An 18,960-nucleotide genomic window follows, 5' to 3' on the forward strand; every position below is an offset into this window, starting at 1 on the left:
CTTCTCACTGTGTCCCCAAGTGGTCTTTCTTCCGTGTATGTACATCCTTAGTGCCTAATTATCTGTCCAAATTTCCTCTTTTTTAAAATTTTTTATTTTTTTTATTTTTTTGAGTTGGGGCCTTGCTTTGCTTGCCCAGACTGGAGTGCAGTGGTGCAATCATGGCTCACTGCAGCCTCAACCTCCAGGCCGCAAGTAATTCTTCCCACTCAGGTTCCTCAGGTGTACACTACCATGCCCAGCTAATTTGTGTATTTTTTATAGAGATGGGGGTCTCACTATGTTGCCCAGGCAGGTCTCAAACTCCTGCCCTCAAGCAATCCTCCTACCTCAGCCTCCCAAAGTGTTGGGATTACAGACATGAGTCACCACCCCCACCCCAAATTTCTTCTTCTTATAAGGACACCAGTCAGATTGGATTAGGACCTACATTAATGGCCTAATTTTAATTCAGTCACCTCTTTAAAGGCCCTATCTCCAGGCCAGTCATGATGGCTCACACCTGAAATTTCAGCACTTTGGGAGGCTGAGGTGGGCAGATCACCTGAGGTTAGAAGTTCGAGACCAGCCTGGCCAACATAGTAAAACCCCATATCTACCACTAAAAATACAAAAATAGCCAGGCATGGTGGCATGCACCTGCAGTCCCAGCTACTTGGGAGGCTGAGGTGGGAGGACCACTTGAACCCGGGAGGCGGAGGTTGCAGTGAGCCAAGATTGTGCTACCGCACTCCAGCCTGGTCAACAGAGTGAGAACTTGTCTCAAAATAAATAAAAATAAATAAAAAATAAATAAAGTACCTATCTCCAAATAAGTCCCATTCTGAGATACTCGGAGTTTGGGCTCCAGCATATAAATTTGGAGGGGGAGACACAATTCAGCCCATAACATTCACTAGGGAGACAATTGTGCCAACCCAACAATTTGAGAGATGCCTTTCCAGGACAATGCCTTGCCAGGAGGATGACTGAATGTTGCTGGTGACCTTGATGGAACATACAGAGCCCTCCTTAGAGTGACTCTCATGGGGTGGTCCTGTAGCCCTTAGAGTCCACACAGTCTACATCGCTATTTCTTACCTTTGCCTCATTACGGAGGACCACATCGCCATCCAGTCTGCTTGGTCAGCGTCCATATTTCTGCAAGTCTTTAATATAGTGTCTTTTATCTAGCTCTGAAGACCACGAGTTAGATGGAATTTTGCAGTTTTTCTATATCCTTCTTTCCTGGTAGAATCACAAAACTCTTTTAGATATTGAATTTATTTCTTTCAAATCTTTTATTCTAATAAAGGCTGAAAGAAAATACAATAGACCCATATATCCTTTGCTCAGGTTCAATGGTTGTTAACATTTTACCATACTTGCTTTCTCTTTCTCTCTCTCTGTCTCTCTCTTTCTCTGTCTGTTTCTGTCTCTCTCTGTGTGTGTGTGTGTGTGTGTGTGTGTATGTGTGTTTATGTGTGTGTTTATGTCTATGTGTCTGTCTGTCTATGTTTGGCTGAGGCTTTTGAAAGTACATTGTAGAAATCGTGACACTTGCCAAGCGTGGTGGCTCACGCCTTTAATCCCAGCACTTTGGGAGGCCGAGGCAGGCAGATCACGAGGTCAAGAAATCGAGACCATCCTGGCCAACTCACATGGTGAACCCCGTCTCTACTAAAAATACAAAAATTAGCTGGATGTAGTGGTGCATGCCTATAGTCCCAGCTATTTGGGAAGCTGAGGCAGGAGAATCACTTGAACCTGGGAGGTGGAGGTTGCAGTGAGCCAAGATCACGCCACTGCACTCCAGCCCGGGCGACAGAGCGAGACTCATCTCAAAAAAAAAAAAAAACACTTCACCTTTAAATATGAATACATTAATCTCCTAGAAATATAGACAGTCTCGTACATAAACAATACCATTTTTATATCAAAAATAGTAATTTGATAATATCCTCTAATTTACAGTTTCAAATTTCACAAATCCCATAAATGTCTTTTATAGGTGTGTTTTTCCAGAGCAGTATCCCATCATACATTTGCATTTGGTTATTATATCTCTTTAGTTCCCCCGCTTTTTTTCCCCATAAGATTGGAATGCTCCATTAGGTGTTAAGGATGCTGTGTGAGCACTTGGTTAAGATGGTGAGTGCCAGGTCTCTCTATGGTGACAGTTCTTTTCTTTTTGCAATTAGTGAACAATCTGTGGAGTGATTCTTTGTCACCATCGGGAAAGGGAAAGATAGATGATATATAGATAGATCCTGGAAAAGTTCTTTAGTTTTCTTTACAAAAATAGCAAAAGAATTTATTGAGACTTTGTAAATGTTAACATCTTCATTTTATTATACATAATTCAAGGTGCTGTTTCTCAAATGTGGGTAAATATATCCCCAGAGATATGCTGTAGAAGGCTGAGTTAGGCAAAGTGCACAGGACAGATCAGAACTTACAGGAATTATTTTATGTGGTGATATTAACACAATGTAAAAACACTTTCATGCTGAGACAATTGCAGATATATTAATGGAGTAAAATGTAAAATCCACACTTTTTTTTAAATGAAGCGTGCAGATTCAAAGAAAATTTGAGCTTAGGGAGTTTAAAGTAGGCTGCTTTGGACTATTTCCCTAACCTCCCAGAAGTCCTTTTCTACTTCTCTGTCCTTAAGAGGATGGTCATAGGAAAGTGTGAGAAGTGCTGGCTTTAGAGTACGTATCTGTATTTTGTCCCTGAGGAACTGGTGGGAACCTTTCTTCTAGAGTATCTAAAGGAATCGCCCCTGTTCCCATGTAAGCTACTCCAATTCTGCTGAAACCCCTGTTTGCCACTTTTCAGGGGCATGTTTGTCAAGCTATTCTGGGCTCACGTCAAACGCACTCAGATGGCTTTCTTGGTTCCTAGTCCTTATTATTATTTGCAGATAGTTCTTGGTCTTTTTTAATGCAATTTGTTCAATGTTTGACTTAAGTATCATTTATTAGTTGATTTTTTTTACAAAGTTTTCTCCCTTCAATACTCACTAGGCAATGCAGGCAGCCTGTTGTCTTTGTTACCCAGGAATCACACCTTGCCGTAATGTATGCTTTTCCTTTATCAAGCTTCCCTGTCCTTGCAACCCAACAGATTGCTGATCCAGGAACACACATTACAGCAAGCTGCCATCGTTGGGGTCATCTGCCCCTTTGGGAAGGGAGCTTAATTGGGCTCCAAGATGAAAATGTATTTCCCTTACTTACAATACTTTAACCAGTGCTGAATTACCCAACAGTCAGACAAAGTATGCATTTGACCAGAGTTAAAGGTAAACTAAGGCACAATAAAATTTTAAAGAGTTTATTTGAACAGTGATTTGTGCATCAGGAAACACCAAATCAAAGCTGGTTTGGGCTCTGCCAAAGGGATGCAAGAGGAAGTCTTTTATAGGGTGCACATGAAGGTAAAGTGTCTTAGTTTTGTGTTGCTTCACAGAATACCACAGACTGAGTAATTAATTTATAGAGTAAAGAAATTTATTTCTCACAGTTATGGAGACTAGGAAATCCAATATCAAGGTGCCAGCATCTGGCGCGGGCCTTCTTGCTGCATCACCCCATGGCAGAGGGTGGAAGGGCTAGCAAGCCAACTTGCAATCTCAAGCATTAATCCATTCATGAAGGTGGAGCCCTCCTAGTCTAATCACCTCCCAAAGGTCCCACCTCTTGACATTGTTGCTTTGGGGGTTAAGTTTCCTACAAATGTTCTTGGGGAAACACATTCAAACCATAGCATAAAGCAAAGGAAAGAAATATTTGATTGGTTACAGTTATACAGCTGTCTTATTTGGTCTTTCCTACTGGAAATTTCCTAGTTAGTTACCTATTAGATAGTGGCTTCTGACTGGCTGAACTTAAGTTTCATTTTACTTTAATGTAGACATTTACAAAAGAAATAACCCCAAGCCAAGTTTCACTTACGTTTTCAAATCAAGCATGGTCAATGTTGCCTCTGTGGCTTAACTGGCTTTGTTTGCTCAGGAATTCTTCAAGCCTGGTCTCCATTTTAATTTTTAACACCAGTAATAAAGCAGAAGGATCCAAAAATTATTTTTTTGTGAGATAATTAAACATTCCCTCAAAGCATAAAATTTGTCAGCCTAGGCAAAGTAAGAGCTTTGTCTGACCACCTTATACTTATTTTACGATTTGCTATAGTTTTAATTTTTAATTACATACCTGGGGAAGAAGGGAGAAATCGTCTCTTCAGTGCTCAAGGTTTCTACTGGTCTTAGTGGGTCTCTGGGCCACGCGTGTCCTGACACCACTGCCAGGCATCCTCCCCTAGCTGGCAACAGCTCAGGTCCATCCTGGCATGATCACTCTCTGGCGTGCACTGAAACCATTAGAAAAGCCACAAGTTTGGGAACATACATACATTTCCCTTAATTGTAATCCTTTGTTGGGAATAGACTTATGGTCTATTACCTTGGGGGTTACCATGCTGAGGTACTTCTAACAATGAGAACTAAACTCAGAGTTCACGGCTACCTTTGTTCCTGACCATGGAAAAGGGAGAATGGCAGTGGCTGAGAATTAAGCTCTAGAACAGTGTTCCAAACTGGATCCAGAACCTTGGATGGGGGAGTAATATACCTTTGTTTTCGCTAACCTTAAAATAAAATTTAGCATTTTGCTTAATTATGAGTGTAGGCAAGAAACCCCAGTAGTTTTAACAAAACTCATGACTTTCCACTAGTAGAAATCACAGATATTTTCGGAGCCAATTCAATTGTTAGACATGCCTTGAAATATCATTTCACTCACAACTACTTCAAAATTATTGAAGTTTTTAGACCCCTGATAGGTACACGGTCTTCTTATAATCAATGCTATTGAGCAATTATCAGCCTTTTTCTCCCGTGTTCTATATTGCTCATTCAGAGATACACATTGTTTCTCTGTAATTCCATGTCTACAAAGTTCTCTGTCCATTTACTTAAGAAGAGAAAGCTAAGTACATCTAGAGACACTTAAAACTCTTTCAACAACTATTTCTGTCATAATGGCATCAAAGCTGAACCATGAATTCACAGTCATATCCTTTTTAATATAAGTTGTATTGGTTCGAGACTAGCCTGGCCAACATGGTGAAACCCCATCTCTACTAAAAATACAAAAATTAGCCGGCATGGTGGCACGTGCCTATAATCCCAGGTATTCAGGAGGCTGAGATAGGAGAATTTCTTGAACCCGGGAGGCGGAGGTTGCAGTGAGCCGAGATCATACCACGGCACACCGGTCTGGGTGACAGAGCAAGACTCTGTCTCAAAAAAAAAAAAAGAAAATTGGAGTTGAACTTTAAAAGTCTTAGATAATTCTGGTGTTCCTTGAGAGAAGCCTTGAAAAATCAGATACGAAAGCTGTCATTTCATTTGCAACAAAATATCTTTGTGAAACAAGATTTTTAACACTTGTAATTATCAAAACAAAAAATAAAATAGACAATGTCTACGATGACATGCATATTGCATTGTTGTTTTAAAATGTAGGTTTTCATATTATTTAGGTATGGCAAGGCCAACAGATCAGGAGATGACTGCCATTGACAAGACAGTTGGTTACATTCACAGATCCCAAGAGAAGGGGATGCACCATGCCATGGGGGCTGAGGGATGTGACATGTAGAACACTGGGGTCAGTCAGGAGGCAGGGACAGAGGAATACAAGGGCAAGAGCCTTTTGTGGTCTCCTCAAGAAGGAACAGAGTGGGCAGCAGGGTAAGTAGGCTTCGCATTGGCTGGCTTGAATAATTTCAGTGGGCTCTGGGGTAGAGGGAGTGTCTCTAGTTGTCAGGGACCAGGTACCAGGCCCTGGGGTGATTAGGCCAGGCAGACAGTGGCCTAGAGTGTACGAAAACAATAAAAGAGGTGATTGAAGCCGGGCACAGTGGTGCACACCTGTAATCCCAGCATTTTGGGAGGCCGGGGCAGGCAGATCAGTTGAGCTCCAGGAGTTCAAGACCAGCCTGGGCAACATGGCAATACCCCATCTCTACTAAAAATACAGAAATTAGCCAGGCGTGCAGTGAACTTAAATCACTCCACTGCACTCCAGCCTAGGCAACAGAGTGAGACCCTGACTCAAAAAAAAAAAAAAAAAAAAAAGAGGAAGGTGATTTGAGTATGGGCTCTAGACTAGCTGGTTTGCACATGAAACGTACGCTCCCAGGTGGGTGAAGTATTTATTATCTCTAGGTATTGACTAGCCCTTGGAATGGCAGTCTCTCTAGGGTCACAAGGCCCCAGATGTCGAATATCAAATACAGAAACTAGAAAATGTGGTTATTACACTTGACAAAGTTTGTCGCACTTTCTAATCTTCTTATTCAAGCCAAGGAGCAATAGGCTTCATGCCAATATGTCTTAAAATACAAAAATCTAACTTTAATTTGCCTATATTTCAGACATGCCTTCTCACTAAGACCACATATATATCCCAAATTTATTTTATTTTAATAGGTTGACATTATTTATTGCTGCATAGCAAATTACTTCACAGGTGATTAAAAATAGCAAACATTTATTATCTGTGGGTTTGGAAGGCCGGTGCAACTTAGCCAGGTGGTTTTGGGTCCAGTTGTGTCACGTGGCTGTAACAAGGTGTCAGCCAGGGCCTCAGTTCTCTAAGGCCGCACAAAGTGGGGGTCTGCTTCCAAGCTCCCTCACATGGTTGTTGGAAGGCCTCAGGTCTTAGACACATGGACCTCTCCACCTTACAGCTGCCTCAGGACGTGGCAGCTGGCTTCTTCAAGTGGGAGCAACTCAAGAGAGAGCAAGAGAAAGCATTCAAGAGCCACAGTCTCTCTGGAACCTAATCTCAGAAGTGGCATACCATCATTTCTCCCATACTCTGTTCATCAGAAGTGAGTCACTAGGTCCAGCCCCAACTCAAAGGGAGGAGATTACATGAAGGAATAAATACCATGAGTGGGGACCACCTTTGAGGCTGCCTACCACAGTTGAAAACTATACTTCGGTATTTCAAGGCCAGGTGTGGTGGCTCACGCCTGTAATCCCAGCACTTTGGAAGGCCGAGGCGGGTGGATCACTTGAGGCCAGGAGTTTGAGACCAGCCTGCCCAACATGGAGAAACCCCTTCTCTACCAAAAATACAAAAATGAGCCAGGCCTGGTGGCACATGCATGTAGTCCCAGCTACTCGGGAGGCTGAAGCAGAAGAATCGCTTGAACCTGGGAGGTAGAGGTTGAAGTGAGCCAAGATCGTACCACTGCATGCCAGCCTGGGTGACAGAGAATTGCTTTTCTTTATACTATGTATTTTATTTTTTGCATTTGAAAATAGTATTCTGAGAAGAGGTTCAAAGGATTCACTAGCTGTATATATAACACAGACAAAGAGTCCCTGCTTCGGTGCCAGACAGATTTGGGTCCAAACCCTGCCTCACCCACCAGCCACGTGGACCTTGAGCAATAACTTCACCTTTGCAGGCATCGGTTGCTCCAACAATAAAATGGACATGATAACAGCATGTATCATAGACCTGTTGTAAAGGCTAAATGAAGTCATGCAAAACATTAACATTCTGCCCAGAATATATTAGCAAATGGTAGTTATTATCAGTTTAGAAAAGAGCGTGCCTAAATTTCCTATGTATGCATAGTGTTCTACTTCACATGCTTATAGAAGCCTGGGATCATGTTTATTAGTGGTCGGGTTCTACTCTTTCTTCCGTTGTATATTTTAAATATCTTAACAAAACGTGATGAAGCCTAACATGTTGGTACCAGATCCCTTACCAAAAGTACCACATAGGCCAGGTGTGGTAGCTCACACCTGTAATCCCAGCACTTTGGGAGGCCAAGGCGGGCAGGTAACTTGGGGTCAGGAGATGGAGAGCAGTCTGGCCAACATGATGAAACCCTGTTTCTACTAAAAATACAAAAATTAGCTGGGCGTGGTGGTGTGTGCCTGTAATCCCAGCTACTCAGGAGACTGAGGCAGGAAAATTGCTTGGACCCAGGAGGCGGAGGTTGCAGTGACCCAAGATCATGCCACTGCACTCCAGCCTGGGTGACAGAGCAACACTCTGTCTCAAACAAAAACAAACAAACAAACAACAAAACAAGGAAAAAACACACAACAAAAAAATACCAGTATTATTATATCCAGATGTATTATATTAACACAAATGACATAAGCATAAGAACCAAATACTGGGCCAAAACGTCCATAGCAGGGAAATGCATAATCCAGCAACCTTCTTACCCATAAAATCTCAGGCCTGATGGTTTGCATTTTCAATGCATCGGCCACCTGTTACACAGTATGCAGGTGACTACTGTGGAAGATGAGTTGGACTGGAAAAAGATTAAAACCCCTTTCTTCCAGCCACCTGCTTCTGACCAGGTGTTCCTTCCTGCCAATGCAGTACAAAAAGGAAGAGGCAGAGAAGGACCGCAGTTACTCTATTATCATGTGATCTGTGTTTGTGAATCACGTTTGACAGAGGGCTTGTGCTATCCAGGAATCCAGTAACCATTCAGAGTCAGCGTGGACACCTGAGAGTCAGGAATGTCTTGCTGCCTCCATTTGTTAGTTTCCCTGAGTCTGGAGACCAGGAAGGCGGGATCTGGAATGGGCGAGTGCAGTGTTTTCTCATATTCTGACTTGGAGTCAGGACACAGGTAGAAACTGCTGGTTCCACTTTGGTAGAGAGCCTCTCCCCCAGCTGGCCTTCTTTGCCCTGGCATGTCCAGCACACAAAGGAGGACATTATTAATATAAATGAGGGGACAGCATCTGTTGCCAGAGAGACTTAATTAGTCCCCAGCTGGGACTGTGCCACGGGCACATTGCGTGTTAGTTGTGATTTCCCAGAAACAATGAGGGAAGACCGAAAACACGAAAACACGTTGTTCCTCCACAGCCCCGCCCTCTCCTGCAACCTCACTCTCAATTCCGGGTTGTAGTTTTTCAAAACAGTACTAGAGAGTTTGATCTGAAATATCTTGATTAGTACTGGAATGAAAATGAATTAAAATTGAGCAAAATGTACATGGGATCTCTTGGTACTATTTCTTACCAACTGCATGTGAATCTACAATTACCTCAAAATAAAAAGTTTAATTTTAGAAAATCAAGCTGCTCAGAATGTACTGTGACAGGAAGAAAGAAAGAAACTGAAACGAAGGAGGAGGAAGAGGAGGAGGAGGAGGAGGAGGAGGAGGAGGAGGAGGAGGAGGAGAAGAAGAAAGAAAGCCCTATTCTGAAAATCAACTTTCTGTTTTTTTTCTTAAATGGATTTCCTCAATCAAGTTATACCTATCCAAATGATACTCTGTGCCTGGTGAAATGTTGTGTAACAGAAAACGACACCTGCTCTTTTCCTCTCCTTTCCCCTGACCAATCTGACAAGATCCTTAATAGCAACTGTAAAGAGTATCTCCGGTATTATAAACGAGAGCTGGTCAAGGCCGCCCGCAGTGGCTCAGGCCTGTCATCCCAGAACTTTGGGAGGCTGAGACTGGAGGATCAGTTGTGCCCAGGAGTTTGAGACCAACCTAGGTAACATATGAAGACCCCATCGCTACAAAAAAAAATGTTTTTTTAATTATCCAAGCGTGGTGGTGTGCACCCATAGTCCCAGCTACTTGGGAGACTGAGGGAGGAGGATCACTCGAGCCTGGGAGGTTGAGGCTACAGTGAGCTATGATCACACTACTGCACTCTAGCCTGGGTCCTGGGTGACAGAGTGAGGCCCTGTCTCAAAAAAACAAAAATAAAAATAAAGAGAGCTGGTCAGAGTTGCTGCCTCCCCTCCAGAGAGAAGGACAGAGAAGATACACTTTTCATGCTAAATCCTTTTAGACTTCTAAATTTTATAGTGTGTATACATATTACCTAGTCCCAAAATATTATTCCTCAAATCTTACATAAGGTCTAGCTCAAACAAGGCCTTCTTGATTAAGCCTTTCCCGTTTTACCACTTAGAATTCACCACTAATAGAGGGGTAGTGCTCAAGCCTGGCTGCCAGTAGAAAAACCCGAGAGCTTTTTAAAAAATGCCCAAACTCAGTGCCCTCCCCAGACCAGTGGACTGAGAATCTTGGAGGGGAGGAGGTCAATCTGGGTATTTTTCAAAGCTCCTCAAGTAATGTTAATATGTACTCGGGGTTGAGAACTTTCGCCCTGACCCTTTATGGAGCCCATATTTAAGCACTCACCCTATGAGTAAACTGAGTAATTGATTAAAAAGTAAAAAACACTTTCACACCTTTTATCTCATTTGGTATCTATAACAACAACACGTAAACTGGGCTTCATTTTCCTACTGCACAGAGGAGGAAGTGGAGAGTTGAGCTGCTAGAAGTTACCAAGGTCCCTTTGAGATCTTCAGTTCTGCACTTCTTGTGCTTGATCATCTCCCCTGAGATTAACAGATTTTGCTCTCCCCACCCAGAGCCCAGTATCGCACCTTTCATTCAAGCAGTTCAACCTCAATAACCAAAACAGTGAAAAATGAGTAGCTCAGCAGGACACCAGGAAGTCACTCCCAGTAACAGAACCCCACAGGGTGGTTCAGCTTCCTCAGAGGTTTTTCACATTATGGGTAACAGTTCATCTTCCTGTTTCTTTCACTTCTTGTTTACCCCTATCAAAACCACCTCAGTCTCATGTGTGAAATGCATTTTCCCAAGCCCCAGATTAATCAGGATCCCTGGGGGTGTTGTTCAAGTATATCTTGTGTGTATGTGTGTATTGGTGGGAAATATAAAATTCACCATCTTAGCCCATTTTGTGTGTGGTTTAAGCAATAAATATTTATTTTCTCACCGTTCTGGAGGTTGGAAGTCTGCAATCAGAGCATCAGCATGGTCACGTGAGGGTCTTCTTCCCGGCTAGCAGGGGTCCACCATCTCAAGGTGTCCTCACTTGGCCTATTTGGCCTTCGCAGAAGACAGGCAGATCTGGAGAATGAGAGATTACTATAAAGTTAATCAGGTGGTGGCCTCAATTGTAACTGCTATTCCTGATGTGGATTCATTCTGGAGCAAATCAGCCCATCCCCTGGTGCCTAGCAGGCAGCTATTGGTAGGCGAAGGCTTTCTTCTCCATCCCTGCATCTTGTGGCTCACTAACATGCATGTGAGCCGCCAGGGACACGTGCTGCGCCAGTGGCTGGGCTTCCAGCGAGGTACAGAGAGGAGACACATGCCTTTCAGGGGAAGAAAGGGGCAGGGAGGGCCTCTAGTGGCACCATGTCAGGACCCTCCCACTGCACCCAGGCCTTGGAGTGGGCCCACCTGCCCAGGACCCATCTTAACCATTTTTAAGTTCAGTGGCAGTAAGTACATTCACATGTTGTGCTATCATCACCACCATCTATCTCCAGAACTTTTTAATCTTCTCATACTGAAACGTTTATTAAACAACTTCCTATTCCCCTCTCCCCCAGCCCCTGTTAACCACCATTCACTTTCTGTTTCCAGGAGTTTGACTACTTTATTAGATTGCTGCAAAAGTAATTGTGGTTTCCATATTAAAAAAAAATGGCAAAAACTGCAATTAATTTTTTTTTTTTGAGACGGAGTTTCACTCCTGTTGCCCAGGCTGGAGTGCAATGGCACAATCTCAGCTCACTGCAACCTCTGCCTCCTGAGTTCAAGCGATTCTCCTGCCTCAGCCTCCTGAGTAGCTAGGATTACAGGCATGCGCCACCACGCCCAGCTAATTTTGTATTGTTAGTAGATACGGGGCTTCTCCATGTTGGTCAGGCTGGTCTGATCTGCCTGCCTCCACCTCCCAAATTGCTGGGATTACAGGCATGAGCCACTGTACCCAGCCTGCCTATTTTTTAATTGAATTATTTGTTTTTATGTGGTTGAATTGTAGGAGTTCTTTATATATTCTGGATGTTAACTCCTTATCAGATCTATGGTTTACAGATATTTGTTCCCATTCTGCAGGTTGCCTTTCCACTCTGTTGATTGTTTCCTTTCCTGCACGGAAGTTTTTGCAGTCCCATTTGTCTATTTTTGCTTTTGTCACCTGTGCTTTTGTGCCATACGCTAGACATCACTGCCAAATCCAATGTCATGAAGATTTCCTCCTATATTTTCTCCTAAAAGTTTTATAGCTTCAGGTCTTACATTTAGGTCTTTAACATATTTTCATTAATTTTTATACATTCAGGAGTCCAATTTCATTCTTTTGCACGTGGATATCCAATTTTCCCATTTCCATTTGTTGAGAAACTGTCCTTTCCCCATTGTGGTGTCTTGTCACTTTTGTCAAAGATCATTTGATGATATACATGAGAGTTTATTTCTGGGCTCCTTATTCTGTCCCATTGGTCTATATGTCCGTCTTATGTCGGTGACATTCTGTTTTAATTACCGTACCTCTGTAATGCTTTAAAATCAGGAAGTGTGAGGCTTCCAGCCTTGTTTTCCTTTCTCAAGATGTTTTGGCTATTTTTGAGATTCTATATGGATTTTAGTATTTTTTTCTATTTCTGTAAAGAATGACATTGGAATCTTTGATAAGCATTGCACTGGATCTGTATATTGCTTTGTGTAGTATGGATATTTTAATGCTTCCAATCCATGAACATGAGATGTCTTTCTGTTTATTTGTGTCTTATTAATTTCATTTAGCAATGTTTTACAGTTTACTATATGCCTTTCACTTTCTGGGGTATTTTATTTATTTGATGCTGTTGTAAATGAGATTATTTTATTAACTTTTTTTCAGATTACTCATTGTCAGTCTTTAAAAATGCAACTGATTTTTGTGTGCTGAATTTGCATCCTCCAACTTTGCTAAATGTATTAGTTCTAACAGTTTTTTATTTTTCTGGAATATTTCAGATTTTCTACAAATAAGGTTATATTATTTGCAAACATATATAATTTTTTTCTTCCTTTCTAATTTGAGTGCTTTTTATTTCTTTTTCTTAACTAATTGTTTGGGCTAGTACTACCTGTAGTATTGTTGAGTAGAAATGTAGAAAATGGACATTCTTGTCTTGTTTCTGATCTTGAAAGCAAGCCTTCAGTTTTTCACCACTGAGTGTGATTATTAGCTATAGCCTTTATTATGTCAAAATAATCTCCTTCTATTTCTTTTTCTTTTTTTTTTTTTTTTTTTTTACTGAATGAGACACAGCTGAGTCTGTACCTGCTCCTGTACCTGTTCTCAGAAAAAGCCAGCTATGGGTGAAGAGACAGTGTGGAGAGAGGCCCACCAAAAACCTCGCAGGCTTCAGAGTTTTCTAGTGCTGAGTGGTCAAGTGTCCCTCTGGTCTGCTTATCACTTCCTCTACCTAACCCTTCCTCAGAAATCACTGTCTTCCCTCATTCAGGAGGAGGAGAAAGAGAGTGAACAGTGTACCGAGTGCTGACAAGCATTATGTCATTGAAGCCTCACTAAGTATTACTATCCCCATTTTGTAGATGAGAGAAGTGAGGCTCATAAAGTTTAAGCAACTTGCACAACCAGCGTCAAATAAGTGGACAATTAGAAGCGGTGGAGATTGGACCCCAAAATGAGTCTTTCCAGACATAATACCCAGGTTCTTCCCACTGTAGCTACTTCTCTCATTCATTCAACAAATGCCTACTACGTGCCTTTCCCTGTGCTAGGAGCTCAGAGAACTACAAGGAAAAGTAAGATATGGCACTTGCATTCAAGGAAACCACTGCTAAGAGAGGATATAAATGCCAAATCTGTAATTATAACAGATAGAAAAAAGTGCTACGGGGTATAAACACTGTGGGAGCACAGACAAGCAGGGATTCTGGGGTATGAATCGAGATCCGCTCACCCAAAGCAATGTCCAGTCCTGCAAGCTCCATTTACAGTAAGTGCCCTATACAGGTGTACCATTTTTCATATTTTATACTGTATTTTTATTATACTTTTCCTACATGTAAATACACAAATACCATTGTGTTACAATTGCCTAGAGTATTCAGTATAGTAACATGCTGTACAGGTTTGTACCTAGGAGAACTAGGCTGTACCATATAGCCTAGGTGTGTAGTAGGCTATACCATCTAGGTTCGTGTAAGTGCACTCTATGATGTTCACACAAGGACGAAATTGCTTACCAATGCATTTTTAAGAGTGTATCCCTGTTGTTAAATGATGCATGTCTATATTATCATCATTATTATCCTCTGATCAAACTCTCCAATGCCTTCCACTCTGACTCAGATAAAAGCTGAAGTCTTTACAATGGCCTATGAAACCCAACATCAGGGGTGTCCAATCTTTTGGCTTCCCTGGGCCACATTGGAAGAATAATTGTCTTGGGCCACACATAAAATACGCTAACTCTAATGATAGCTGATGAGCTAAAAGAAAAAAAAAATCTCATAATGTTTAAAGAAAGTTTACATATTTGTGTTGGCTGCATTTAAAGCCATCCTGGACTGCATGATCCAGGATTTAAAGCCATCCTGGACTGTGGGTACCCACAGGTTGGACAAGCTTGCCCTACGTGTTCTGCCCCCAGTTATCTTCTGTTTCTCTCACTCATGTTTTCTCTACTCAAGCCATCCTGACCTCTTCACTCTTCCTTGAAAGTGCCAGGCATGCTCCCACCTCAGGACCTTTGCACATGCAGTACCTTTGTACTTCCCCAGGTCTCTGCCTGGCTCACTGCATAATTCCTCCACATTTCTGCTCAAATGTCACTTTCCCTGACTACCCTATCAAAAATCGCAAACAACCCCACTGCAATACTTCCCTATTGTATTTTTCTCCATATTTTCTATTACCATCTAATACGCCATATAATCGATTTAGTTTTCCTATTTATCTGTTTCCCTCACTTAAGCTCTACCAGGGCAGAATTTTTGCCTGTTTCGTTCGCTTCTGTAACCCCAGTATCTACAACAGTGCCTGACACAGAGTAGGCGCTCAATAACTGTTTATTCATTATATCAGTTAATTAATTAATGGCAAGTCTGCACTGACACTCCAACATCTCTGGCTTTATTAAATGTCTCTCATAACTGTGTTGATTATTTCTGTATTGGCAGACATGCAATTCATCCATTATGTACCATATGCAAACACTCTGTTGGAGACAGATACACAGTGACATATGAGACACGGCAGCCCCTTGTTTCCAAGAAGCTGTGGTTTGACCAGAAATGGAATATCTGAAATTGAGACAGTTCTCAAAAGTCTGGAAACCATGGTTCCTGGTGTCCCAGACTGGAATCTGCAGAAAGAGCAGCAGAGAGAAAGTGTTTGCCATGTCTTAATAACTAAGTGTCTGGTCCAGTGGTCCACTGAGCATGTTGTTCATTCTGGGCCTGAGAACATCTAGTGAGGATGGCTAAGGTTCATATAGTTCAGTGAAATTGATACTAATTAACAACCAGGTACACCATGAAAATATCTGAAGAAACCTGCTCACTGGTTTTAATAGAGAAGTGGATTCTTGCCTGTGTTACTGTTAACTTTTACAATTGTGTCTTGTTAATGCTTTCCTGTCCATTTTTCCCATGATTGTGTCAATTTAGGGGAAGAGAGCAGACATCATTTTCTCAAGATTTGCATCAAGTCAAACGGCACTTTTTTTCCCCTCCCAAACAGGACCATACTTGTCCTTTCCTTTGCTTAAAGTAGCACTAACATAGTAAGTGATAGGTCAGGTGTTACTTCCTTGCCCAGGTGTTTATTCTAATTTTGGCACCAAATCAGGTATATATAAGCAGAAACCTCACAGAGGGTGTGTTTCACACTGTGCTCATACCCAAACAGGTTTCAGCTGGTGTGGGTGCCCACAATTCAGTTTACTCCACCTGTGCAGTAACCAAATCCTCCCACAGAACAAAACCAACTTGAATGTTTGGCTGCAGTCAACAGTGATTAAGAATAGAGTCCTGAAGCTTTGTATTCAGAAGGAAAATTCTTGCCTGTCATGCCCTCCACCACCGCCACCCACACCCACACCCCGGCCTAGGTGGGGTTCTTGAGTTTCATTCTTCCAAAGCACCCCTTTGCAATACTTAGCATGTCTGTAGTTGTGTGTTCGTTCGTGATTATCTGCCTTCCCTCACTATAATGTCAGCTCAGTAAGGGACAGACTGTATTTTCACACTTGCTGCTGCATTCAAATGCCTTGCTCAGTAAGTGTGCAATACACATGCGCATTGATGAGTGACTGACAACTTTCTAGCTGTGCCAAATGTATGGGGACGTAAAGAGGACCTCCAAATTTAACCAGAACACACGCATTTAATCCAAACTCTGCCCCCTTCTAGCTTTGTGACTCTGGAAGTCCTTCAGCCTCTCTGAGCTTCTATGTCTTCATCTGCAAAATAAAAATGATAATGATACTCTGCTCCGAGGCATTTCTAAGGAGTAAATGAGACTGACTTCGAAGTGCTTAGTAGACATCCAGTGGTCATAAGACAGATTCATTTAAATGGTAAACATGTTAAGCACTAATGTTATAAAATAACTGTATAGTGGAAAATAAGATGAGATTTTAAAATTGAAGATATGGTCATCTATATCTTTGCCATTCAAAATAAGTTTGAGGGAAAAAAGGATACCCATAAGCATGTAGGAAATTGTGGAAGTGGCCGCAAATAAACGTGTATTTATTGTCTGCTTTATATTTTCTAGAGTGCAAGTGCCTTGTGCTACTTTATTTTCGAGTGCTGAATCCAGCCTAGGCACAGTCAATATATATTAACTAAATGGATGACCACCTAACCTATATCATCTCTACATTTCCTCCAGCTGTTAATCTGCCTACTCCTTCAAGCACAGGGTATTTGACTAATACCTGGGAATGAAATTGCTTTACCTGGATTCAGTCTTATGATGTTTATGAATTCAGCCCTGAATACTGCTTTCTGTTTGTTTAAGGTTGTATGAAGCTACTGATTCTGTGGATTAGCCAAAAGATTGCCCTAATTTCTATGGATACCAAGTGACTCTGGATTCTGACTTCCCAGGGGTGTGTTAAGGTCACCCACTCAGGCAGAGCTTCTAGGGACCAGTCCAAAAAAAATAAAAGTAGGACCAGGCGCGGTGGCTCATGCCTGTAATCCCAGCACTTTGGGAGGCCGAGGCCAGCAGATCACCTGAGGTTGGGAGTTCAAGACCAGCCTGACCAACATGGAGAAACCCCGTCTCTACTAAAAATACAAAATTATCCAGGCATGGTGGCGCATGCCTGCAATCCCAGCTACTCAGGAGGCTGAGGCAGGAGAATCACTTGAACCTGGGAGGTGGAGGTTGCGGTGAGCCGAGATCATGCCACTGCACTCCAGCCTGGGCAACAAGAGCGAAACTCCATCCCAAAATAAATAAATAAATAAATAAATGTAATCATCAGGATGGTTGTTGGCCTGGGGGAGCAGGAAAGGGGGAGTTGTGGTTTTGTGGGTAGAGCATTTCAGTTTTGCAAGATGAAAAGGTTCTGGAGATTGGTGGCACAACAGTATAAATATAGTTAACATTACTGAGCTATACACTAAAAATGATTAAGGTAAATTTTTTGTTTTCTACCATAATTTTAAAAATGTAACTATCAGAGTCTCTACAATACACTGAGGAAGCCACCATGGAATAAAGATGCCGTATTTTATTTTATGGCCGTGTATGGAAAGCTTGGGGTGTCCTTCCCTCCAGAATTCTTGCAAACATAAGAACAGGTCTGTAGGACCAAATAGGAATAAAATATCTTCCAAATATTTCACATTGCAAAGATGAAAACTGAGCTTAGAAAATGACTGTCTACACTATGAAATAGTGTGTGGAAGTTATTAAATATTTGTACAAAGTACATGAACCCAAATTAACTCTGCTTTTTCACCAGAGACAAAGTAATTGAACTGAAATTTATCACAGTGCTTGATAAAGCTTCTCTAGCAATGACTACAGACCTGTCTGGGTGAATACACACCTGGTTTTGGCTCACAGAGTTCTCCAGCTCCATTCAAGTTACTCTGCTGAAGTGATAAGCCTTATGTCTTCTTGCTTCACAAGGCAAGGTTACCTAGGGTTCAGTGCCTAATAGTAGTAGAATGGGTTTTCAATAGTTACATATACCTTCTTTAGGAATCAGACTAGCCTCATCCAACAGCTTTGTCCTGTGTCATATTTCAGCCATTGTTTTAGGCAGCAACGTTCTAAATACAGTTAATCCAGAGCTTTTCAAATTCTTCATTTGCTTTGTTTCTTAAAGCATTCAATATTGCTGATCATGCCTCCTTTTTGAAAAGCTCTCTACAGCTTTGTCTCTAGCTGTGGTTTTCTGTTTTTCTTCCTCCTCTGACTCCATACTTCTTGCTGCCTTTGCTCCCTTGCTTCTTTCTCTTCTATTCATTCAGTGAATATTGATGGAGTGAGCCACTCTCAGCAGGGAGCAAAATAGACGTGAAGCCTGCTCCCGGGGGGTGCAACTGAGAAATGATAGGTGTGGATCAAATCATCACAGTAACAAGAGTCAACTTGCAATGACTGCCCATGCTGGGGACACTGGGCCATGAGTGGTCAAGGAAGACTGATGGGGCTGAGATCTGAAGCATGATGAGGTGCAAAGGCAAGGTCATAACCCCAATGTTCACTCCCTAGGCAGGATCCATCCTTTAAAAAGCCTTAATTTGCATTGTGCTTACTGATTTGCAAATCACTTCCACCCATATCTTGTCATGCTAATATTCTGAATGAGGAAAGAGGGGCATTATTAGCCCTTCATAGAATTGAGGACACAAGGTTAGAGCCCTTAAATGGCATACCCAGAGCCACGTGGTCAGTAGGTAGCACCACTGGACTAACCATAAGTCCTGGGAGTATCACCTCTCTTTCTTGTTGACTCATTCACTCACCATCACGACCTCAACTCTCACCTCAACAGAAAACTCTTAGATTCCCCCTCTCTGTTCAGATATACATTTCATATTAGCTGCCAAATATTTCCACCTGGACATTCCAATAATGTCACC

At 42.0% G+C, this 18,960-nt stretch overlaps 1 long non-coding RNA gene across 1 annotated transcript; it reads right to left on the bottom strand.

Moving 5' to 3' along the window:
- Positions 1–2,303: 2,303 nt before the first annotated feature.
- Positions 2,304–11,174, bottom strand: LOC134731520 (uncharacterized). Its single transcript, XR_010113844.1, has 2 exons — positions 10,817–11,174; positions 2,304–4,356 (listed from the first exon to the last, which is right to left on the bottom strand). It is a non-coding gene; the product is annotated as an uncharacterized lncRNA (long non-coding RNA).
- Positions 11,175–18,960: the final 7,786 nt, after the last annotated feature.

Source organism: Symphalangus syndactylus, chromosome 10, assembly GCF_028878055.3.
Source record: "Symphalangus syndactylus isolate Jambi chromosome 10, NHGRI_mSymSyn1-v2.1_pri, whole genome shotgun sequence".
Taxonomy (NCBI): Eukaryota; Metazoa; Chordata; class Mammalia; order Primates; family Hylobatidae; genus Symphalangus; species Symphalangus syndactylus.